At 37.4% G+C, this 10533-nt stretch overlaps 1 long non-coding RNA gene across 2 annotated transcripts in view; it reads left to right on the top strand.

Moving 5' to 3' along the window:
* The window catches only part of LOC106955239 (uncharacterized), a 23728-nt gene extending 19628 nt beyond the window's left edge, over positions 1 to 4100 (top strand). For both annotated transcript variants that reach the window (XR_001426531.1, XR_001426532.1), the window contains exons 2-3: positions 2219 to 2285; positions 2830 to 4100. This is a non-coding gene — a long non-coding RNA (uncharacterized LOC106955239). The remainder of the gene's footprint in view (positions 1 to 2218; positions 2286 to 2829) is intronic.
* Positions 4101 to 10533: the final 6433 nt, after the last annotated feature.

The raw sequence follows: 10533 nt of genomic DNA, 5'->3' as shown, positions 1-10533 counted from the left end.
TATATATATAACATGTAATGTTTCCGTTTTTTTCTGAAACATTACATGATAAGTCTGGCTATGTGTGTTAAAAGTTTTCCTCTGCAAGGTTGGCCACAGTGTCTTTTACATCCTCTGACATTTTTTCTTCCATTATTGTCGTGAATTTGGCTCCATCCATCTTCATATCAACTCTACTTTTCAGGGCATGCTGAAGAAAACCAGCATAATGCTGCCACTGTATTTTTACCATGGGCGATGGTCTCTTCAGATTAATGTCCATACTCCATTTTGGGGCATCCATACATCCTTTTTACATGTAGCTCAAAAAAGGTTTAGTCTTTTTCGGTCAGAGCAAATATTGTTGTGTTAACAATTGTTTTGTTAGCAGTTTGTTGTGCCCCCCGCACTGTTTGTGGTGAACCAATAATGGAACTTCATATGGCTTTCTGTCCACAATAGCTTATTCTTGCGTCTCTTCACAAAGACTAAAATCATGGAGTGAAAAAAACTAACAGTTGCTCTGTTAACAGATTCTCCCACTCAAGTTGTGCAGCTCCTCTAGAGTTTCTATGAGACTCTTGGCTGCTTTTCTAGTCAATGCTTAACTTATACTAAGACAAAAGTATAAGTTTAGCCTCTTCCTGTCCAGGTTCTACAGTAAAGGATTCTGAATACAAATGTATTCCACACTTTCGGATATTTATTTGTAAAATAAACTGGAAACAATGTTCTTTTCCTTATTAATTTCACAATTGTGCACTACTTTGCTTTAGTGTATATAAATTGCCAATGAAACACAATGACGTTTAGGTTGTAAAGAGACAAAATGCGAAAAAGTTAAGGAGACATCAACGCCTTTGCAATCCACTATTTATTTATTTATTTATTTATTTATTTATTTATTTATTTATTTATTTTATTTGTATTTTTTTCATTTATCCATTCCAGAAAACATACTGCTTGCACCTTAAACCTGTTCCAAAACTTTTTCCAATCGTGATAATATTCCCTCCAGAGTGCAACATCTTTGTAATCTCTGATGCTAAGGGAATCTACATAAATCACCTAAAACTCAGACACCTTTTGTGCAGCAAAGAGTAAGGATCAAAGAGTGAGACACAGCCGAACATAGACCAGGTCTGTCCTCTGGACATCAACATCAGCCCCTCCCCCTCCAGGCCTGCTTCACCTTCCACAAAAAAACTCACTGACCCAAACCCATTTTTTTCCAGTCTAAGAGAAATGTCAAGTCCAGACCTAGAAGTCATCGCTTTGAAGGGAACACAGCAGCCAAATATAGCTCGTAGCCTCCACGCCTCCTGACATACATCAAGCTCTACAGGCTCTGTGCGCTGTGGTTAAATTTGGAAAAGTGCCATGCAGTCACTTACTATTAAACATCATAACTATACAAAGAAAATTATACCCAAGCGGCAGAGTATGCACTGTTGCCTGGAAACCTAATGCCATGTTAGGGATTCATCTTGTTTTGAAACAGAAAACACTTATAGGCCAAGCCAATAATAGATCATGGAGCACATAAAGAATAAAATGGAAGCAATTCGAGGGTGTCAACAATGATGGCCGATATAAAGCAGAGAAGCGGACTGGGAGAAATGCACATTTAAGAAAGAAAATCTCAGTAGTTCTAAAACTGGAACCACTGCAGAAAGGATTACTGCTACTCATTTATCAATATGAGATGAGGCACAAAAAGAGAGTTTATTTTTAAAAAAGGGTGCAAGGCACAATTTATCAAAGCTCACTGACTTGTTTAGATATTACAGAAATACACAAATTGCCTCCGGCCAAGAAGATGTGAATCATTTCTGTTGGGATCCGGTGAATCATTGCAAAATTTGAAAACCCAAAATGTCCAATTGGAAAGAAACGAGTTGCATAAAATATGATCAGTAGGGGTGCCAAGAAAGGCAGAACTGTTGCTTTTTGTACAATCATTTCCTAATGCTGAATTGTTTTCCCAACTGAATTAGTGCACTCTAATTAAATGCTACATTTTCTAAATGATGCGGTAGATTATGCCTGTGCATTAAAACAAGACTTCTAAAGGCTTTAATACACATATTTACTACGGAAGTTGCTATAATCATATGGAGGTTCAGAATGTTTCATTAATTTATTTATTTTGTATGTCATGTGGCATGCAAATAATACATTTGGTAAATTGGATAGACTTTCACTACTACTAATGCTAATATACCCTCTTTGATTTCAGAGCCTCAGACAATAAATGTCATGGAGAACAGTGGAGCCATATTGATAATAGAAATGAAGAAATGCAGGTAAAGAAAAACCGATATTAACACATATTAACAATAACGCACAGTTGCATTATTCCTTGTATTTAGCAGCTTTTCTTGGAAGTATAATTTCTGACATAATTAGGTTGTAGGCTGTCTTTATAGTCAAAAACAGGAACAGAGGTGTTGCTTACCATTTTCATTACTGACATTGTGAGAAAATTAACTGTCTTTACTCAGTCCCACTTTTTATCTCATCTCTGTAGGGGACAGATTTTTTTTTTTCCTGCAGGGTCTTCGCAATATCATTAGAAATATGGCAAACACCAAGTTTAAGACAACAATATCAGCCTGCCCATAGCTGGCATGTATGAGACAGCAGCGATATCATGCAGCATGCTGGCTCTGTGAACACTTCTCACCAGTTCAGTAGACTTATCAGGTCCCCTGAATAATTCACAGATGCCTGCCAAAATTTGTTCTTTCGAAAACATTTTGTCTCATTAACACATTCCTTGGTACTATGAAATTATGTGTCAGGCTGAGTGTAAGGTGCTGATAAAATGACTTTCTCTCCATGACACAGCTCAGATGGTACCTGCCCCCTCAAGCCATCTGAGCAGTGTAGACATCTGTGAGCTGCAACCTGCCAAGAACAAGCCTAATGTAAAAATATCAAAAAATATTCTGAAATGGAAAGACGGCTGGAGGGTCATTTGGACAAACTGCAGTGAAAAGCCTTCATGTCAAGAATGAGCTGTGTTTTTTTCCTCTGTCCCTGTCTAAAGGAAAATGTACACTGCCAGGTCTCGAATTTATGGGTTTTTCTATGACTGCTCTGCGAAGCAGCTCTGAAAAGCTGTCAAGGCAAGAAACCTGTGGAAAGAGCACTTGTTAGCAGACGCCAATATCCAGCTGCCATTTGAAAACGAGTTGCATTTGTGAGGAACGTTTTTGTTGACATCACAAAGTGTCCATCAAAATTGGAAGATGTCAAAACACTGTACTGCATAATTCATCACAACAGCTACAAGCCTTAATTTAATTTATTTCGATCCAGAATGAAATGATTTTTTTTATTTTTGTTTAGAAAAATATTTATAGTTCTGTGGATGTATGGACCATAAAGAAGTGCTCACTTCTTTAAGGTTTTCTTTGAATATCATCTTGTGATGTTTTAAAGAGATGTTGATTAATTTTTAATGCATTACTGATATTCAATGGAGAAACAAACCATTTTCAGAGGAATATTTAACTCTAAGAAAGATATCGCTTGTTCTCATTTGTTCAGGGTTACCTTTAAAAATTCTAAGAATAATGCCATAATGTTTTGTCAGTTGAAGTTGGACCCAAACGCAGAGATACTGAGGTGGCAAATGAATTAGAAAGTTTAATGAAAACAAACTTAAAAAGATAACATGTAACCAGGTCAGGAATGGATAAAAAATCCAAGTAAAGAAACCAGCATGGAGACACAAGGAGAACTAGGGAAAGTGACACGGGTAAACGAGAGGATCTGACAAGGAGTGGCTGAAAATGAGAAGCTTAAATACTGGGAGGTTGAATGCTGAGACAAAGGACCTAGGGTGATGAGTTAAAGGGTTGCAGGTGAGAGTGAAGGGAACAGGAAGCAGACTGAGGAGAGGGAGAGAAAGAGAATGGCACAGGGGCGAGAGAGAGATTACACAGGGAACTAGGAAATAAGTCCAACTCAAAAGAATATAACTATACTAAAGAAACATATTAAAACTAGAGAAGCTAAAAATAACTAGAAACAGAAATAAACATAATTAGAGACATTAAGAAGAACTGAACTAAAGCTAAACAGAAACAAGATTGAGTTAAATAAAAGAGGAACAAAGAAACAGAAATAAATAAAACCAAAACCCAGACCCTAACAGTAACATAATTTAAAACACATTAAATGGCATTTTAGTACAACAAGGTGATCTCTAATGTGATATAAGTGATCTAAAAAAATATTATTTATGATTTTTAGAAATAATATTGATCTCTATAAAATTTAAGATTGCTCCTCCCTCTCATTCCTACTGGATTGGAAATATTTTTGCTTGCTTCTGGAGAAGGTATGTCTCAGGTTTGAGGGGATAGGATATGATTTTTTTCTCTTGTTTTATGTAATAGATCAACACAAACTGTTGCATAACTGTGAAGAGGAGGAAATAAAGAGATACATGGTTTTTAATATTCTAAAAGTGTGGTAAATTTGTATTCTGCCCTCTTGACTTAATACTGTGCCATTACGGTTTTACTTATAAAGCAGTTTCTCCTCTCAATAGTTCTTTTTTTTGTTTGTTTGTTTTTAAATGGTCTCATGCCTACATAACATTCATTGTTTTTGGTGTATTACCAGTTCTGCACAACTACAGAATAACATTTTTACACATTCTCTGCAAAATAACAAATGCTCACTCAGATTTGATGGAAAAGCAACTGGCCACTAACACCTCCACTAACTCTGGGTGGTGTCTCTGGTCCAATGCACCTGAATCAAATGGAGGAGATATGTCCTTTTGCACAGACTTCCAGTTTTAGCGTCATCTAATCAATGCATCTTCTTCCGTGTGTTTATTGTGTCCCCCATAGGACTTTTCCAACAACAGCTGCTCTTGTTTAGTTTCTTCAGATACCACTGAATCCTTCACAAACAACTGAATTTATAGTGGATTTCAATTTAAAAAGGATGCTGATGATGCACCTACCAGGCAGGAAAGCTAGAGGAAGAACAAAGAGGAGATCTGTGGATGTAGTGAAAGAGTACATGAAGGTAATTGGTGTGAGGGAAGAAGATGTGGAAGGTAGGGTTACATGGAGACAGATGACTCACTGTGACGACCTCTGAAGGGAAAAACCAAAAGGAAAATAAATCTATATTCACTAATTAGGTGGCTTCTGAAAGCAGTTGGTTGCACCTGATTTTATTTAAGACTATCAAACTATAGGGAGGAGAAAACAAATCCAAGCCAGCATTTTAACTGTAAGAAATTTGAAAACAATATATGATTTCCTGTCCACTGCACAGTTACGCACCACTTTGTGTAGTTCTATCTCATCAATAAAACTGTATGGATCCAACAAAATGTAAATAACCATAACCATATTGTAAGAAAGAAAGATAAAAAAAAAACTGATTCACACACCACTATAAATGGTTTTGTAAAAGTCATTGCAGTTTTATGACAACTGTGTGATGCATCCAAGCTAATTGACAATCTTTCCAATAAGCGCTATCACGCCTCACATCCCCAGTGATGAGATCATACTTCGCAAGCAGGTCTATTTATAGATCCGAGCGCCCGCACTACAATAGCCCCCATCCATTAGCAGTCTGTACAAGCAGAGATGATGAGGCAAATAAGTAATCGGAGAGAAAAGACATTTCCTGTGTTTCGGGTGTGGGAGGGATGTCACGAACAGTGAGAGTCAAATAGAGACTGTTCCGGTCCACTTTCTCTGGCGGACTCACACTGCAGAGTGAAACGACCACCTGTTTGTCCGCAGAATCAACTGTCCAGTTAACTAATAATCCGCTGATAAAAAAAAATAATAATAACAGATATAATAGTAATAGTCTATCTCGCTACCTTTAAAATTAGTAAAATAAGAGGAACGAGCACAATAAAAGCTACATGTCACATCAACCTTTAACTACAGAAAACATACCAGTCTTTTTGTGAACACACTTTTAGCACACCTGTCGCGTTGAATTTGTCGTCACATTAAAAATGAAAGGACTGCGAGTGGAGTGTTGACGGTGTACCTTGAGGAGGGCTGGATGTGATGATTGTCTGAAGTGGGATGAAGAGGACGCAGCTATAAATAGCATCCCTTGGTCTTCAGTTATAAAACCCCAGTCTTGTTGAGACACTGACAGACAAAGAGTGTTGTCTGCTTCACTTCGAGGTCCCCGAATAATCTATGTTCTCCCGTCCAGCACATCGAACTAGATATGGCAATAAGTTTTACTAGTGCTATATTGTTCTACTAAACGTTTTAAATAATTCAAGTGGAACTATAAATTATATTCCAAACTTTTTCTGTGAAAGATTCACCATAGCTATTTAAAATTGCTGCACGAGAAGATTTAGGTTTATGAAAACTGTAGAGTTGTTATGGCTAAAAAAAAAAAAAAAGCTATTGTTTGATTTTTGTTGCATAACTGAAGTTCAAAATGTGAACAGCTGCAGTGACGCACCTTCTAAAAATAACGTCATCTCCAAAAGACTATTAAAACGGGAGCAGTGCCATCTAATGGTCGTACTGGCAATTGTCATGTGGGAGAAGCTGATTTGCTTGCTTTGTTCATCAGTAAAATAAAATATTTATGTCCTTGGCATATATTGTTATTTACAGTTATTTTGTTAATCCTTCTGTTACTATTTAGAAATGTGGGAAACATAAAATTAATTCAAGTTCCATCTTTATTCTTCAAATGAAATGCTTTCAAGTTTTATGACTTGGTAAATTTACAAACAACATTACCTGAAAATGTTCAAATAGCATTTAAATGAAAATATTGTCTCTTGTTTTATGACCTTTATGGCCAGTTTGAGAGCTTTCAGGATTAATTTTAAGAACCACAGCGTTTCAGTTTGATTAGTGAACATATATTGTCAATACTGAGTTCAATTAATGTAAAATGTTAAGAACATTTAAGTATATTTTTGAAACTAATATAAGTACACATCTGTAGAAAGATAGTTAATGAAATATAAAGCAAAAGCAAATAAGAACTTCTGTAATTTGGGTTACATTTTTTTTTTCAAATCTAATTAATTTTTTATTTGGCAGTGGCTTATTCTTAATCATTTCTTTTTGTGACAAGAAATTCACCTGAGGCCTTATGAGACACGAAGGTGACTGTGAACTTGTGCTTCAGCTTTATACCTTTACAAACTCTGCAAGCTCCATATCCTTTGCTTCTTTGATTTTTAGTAGTCTTTACACAGACTGTCTCAGTATAAAATGAAAAATATATATTTAACACAAGTGGATCCTTTAGACATTTACATATTTGTTACTTTTTTTTGTCAAAACAATCAACTAAAACCATTCTAAAAATAGCAACACAGCATCACAGTATTGGTCTCTGACGTTCAAGAAAGTTCACCAAGTTCTTCCAAATCTCCTCAAATTGTTCTTCTTGTCCCTCAGTTATATAGGTTAGTCTCTGCAGCCCAACACAGGATGCTGTCTCTTTAAACCAATGCATTTATTGAGGGTGCATCCATCTTCCTCCAAGGTTAGGGACAATGTACTAACCTTCAAGAGACCAAGGTCAACTAAAATAGAATGTTTTGTGTCAGTGCCTCTCGATGAATTTATTTTTGATTCCAGTAGAATAACCTCACCCAAAATATATTTTTTGAAAAATCTAACCTTTAATCTAACAAGTGGGATGGAAAGAAGGTCTGGAGAATTTTTTTTTCTAAATACAAGAACTGGTGGCACAATGTTTTGCACCCCCTCTAACAATCCCTTAATAAAAATAAATGTAAATTAAGCATGGGTCATATGCTATTCATACCAACTAGTTGTTGGGGAGGAGCTTCATGAAAAAAGCATATTTAGTTCCCATCATACATGTAAAGATGAGGAATTTGCTGCATGGTATAGTCTTTAATCAAAATTGTGTGCTTTAATCAGATGAGTCTCAGGTTGAGCTGTTACAAAACAAAGACTCCGGCTGGGTTTAACATGATACACAGGATGAAAGTGGAAAAGCACCTTATAGCCACTGTACGGTGAAAGTACTGCGACGTTGTAGCCATGCTCATCTTCAAAAGGCAGTGAAAACCTAGTTGTAGAGTATGACAACACACATCTCTTCGAAATACCAGAAGATATGATATAAAAATCTGGTGAACTCTGTCAGAAACTAATGTCACAACTGTACTGTTACAAAACACATTAGCAAATCAACACAGAAATGCTTCATCAAACTCAAACTCACCTTATTTGAATGGCCCCAGACCTAATTACGAGAAAACATGTGAGATGAACTGACAAGAAGAGAGAATAATACTTTTGTTGTTGTTTTTCCATAACACCTGCATATTCAACAAACCCTTAAGTCGACAGGGACTTGGTAATTATGTGATGTCTGGCTCTGCATCATTTTCACGGAAGAGCAATGGGAAGCCGCCAACTCCAAATTGTACCCGTCTTCGCTCCGTCCCGCGGCAGCTGGGACTGACATGGCAAAGCGACATCACTTTCATCCCAGGATCCCGACTGTCCAGCTGTGTTCTATCTCTCATCCTGACAGACGTCTGCGAGAGCCAAACATCAGAGCATCACAAGGCACTGTCCTTCATGCACATCTGTGGGGGCTGTCTCTTCAAGACTTCACAGCTGTTATCAGGAAACAAAGGATTCTATCATTTTTCAGCAGGGTGTTTGCTTTGGTAAGAAAGCTGCGAGCAGTTTTAGTCCTGATAAGTCTGTGGCCATCAGACTCTCAGTGTTTTGCTGTTTAGTAAAACCTGGGAACATTACTTCTGTCCTCATCTGTGCTCATTTTGCTCTTTTACTCCCTCCGATTGCCTCCCTCTTTCGCACTTTTACAGCTGTAAACTGGAGTTTGGTGAAAACAGAGGGCCAGAGTGCAGTTTTTAAACCAAGGCTGGAAAGACTAAAGGCATGTACGTAGGCATCTGTTTTCTTCATTTGTGCCTTTGCTCCGCTGTTCCTCCACCTCCTAATTTAATTTGCGGGAACGCAGCTCCATCACAGCCACCCCTGGTGAGACGTATTTCTGCTAGGGTTGCTGCGGCTCTTGTGGGGGTTTAGTGACAGAGCCAGGGGATTACCTACAGCAAAGGTGACCAGTGTGCAAGCAACGCTATCCACAAAACTCCAGCAACATTTTTCCCTCCTCTTTTCTTTTTTGTTTTATCCACCACAATGAAACGTGAGACCACTCAGAGAAGCTGGTGAACATTTCTCACATTCTTTCTGACTCTTGTTAATCACTGACTGCTGCCTTTCTTTGCGAACATACTTTATTTCCAAATTCCACATCTATTAAATGGGGATTAGCTGTTGATGTACTTTAAAGCTCAGCACTCTGCAAAAGCAGTTTTCAAAATAGAACATTGTGCCAACTATTGAGCTCCATTCATTTTTCTATCCATTTTGATCAGGTTTCCTGTTGCTGCAGTAGAGTAGAATTCAAATGGCATGCCATTGTCCTCATCGTGTTTTACTGTAAGGATTGTCAATAGTGTCAGCTTTCTAAATTTGGCCAGAAAGGTCAATTTTAGTCTAATCTGACCAGATCAAACTTTTGTAGATGCTTGTTGTGCTCCCTACATGGCTTGTGTTGACTTACGGACAGGACTTTGTATTTCTTTCTTTAAACCATCGTTTACTTTTTGCCAGTAAGGCCACACTGATGGAGTGCAGAACTTATAGTCGCTCTTTTAACCGATTATCTCACCTGTCTGGTGAATCTCCGCAGCATCTCTAGAGTCAACAAGGAGCCCTTGGCAGCTTCTGTAAATAATGCTTTCAGCTTAGGTGAATGGTCATGTCTTTGTAAGATTCCAGTTGTGCCAGAGTCTTTCTATTTTTGGATGATGGCTTGGATTGTGCTTTGTGAGATTATTTTTTAAAACTTAAGCATGCGTTAAACACTTCAACTACCTCATCTCTGATTTTTCTGATGTGTTTCTTGTTCTTGATGATGCTTTGCAACTCTGAGGCCTTCCCAGAACATTTGCATTTATACTGACATTAAATACATGCATATAGAAGTAATTTAATAAGCGGGTTACTTCTGATGCCGGTTGGCTGCAATGGATTGCATTAGTTCAATACTTTGTGTTAATCTAGCTCACAAAGTCCCATTAAAAATGATGAAATTTGAAATTTGAAATGGTTCTAATTTGAAAAGTTGTGGGGGAAAATTTGAGGAATATGAATACATCTGCAAGGCACTTGGACTGTGAAAGATGCAAAGTTCTGCATAAAATGAGTAACAGTTACACCTAAGGGATCATTTCTAAATTAGCCCTTAGGAGTTTATTTGAGTTGTCTTCATTAAGTCACTACAGATGTTCACATACCATAGATTGCAATTGAGTTTTCTGGAAATTGTGGCTGTGTGCCTGCAACAGAAACATTTAGTCACAGACGGCACCATAAAGAGATTTGTATCCAGGCTTTTGTGGCACCCTTCGATTATGTACTTTCTGTTCTTTCTGCCTGCCCTGTTTCCACTGGGTACAGGAAATCACAAACTATTTACTGCTGCTGTAGCTGCAAC

The sequence above is a fragment of the Poecilia latipinna genome, unplaced genomic scaffold (genome assembly GCF_001443285.1).
Source record: "Poecilia latipinna isolate Pla-1442-1.1 unplaced genomic scaffold, P_latipinna-1.0 Scaffold719, whole genome shotgun sequence".
NCBI classification, from domain to species: domain Eukaryota; kingdom Metazoa; phylum Chordata; class Actinopteri; order Cyprinodontiformes; family Poeciliidae; genus Poecilia; species Poecilia latipinna.
This window is presented reverse-complemented; position numbering and strand designations above follow the sequence as displayed.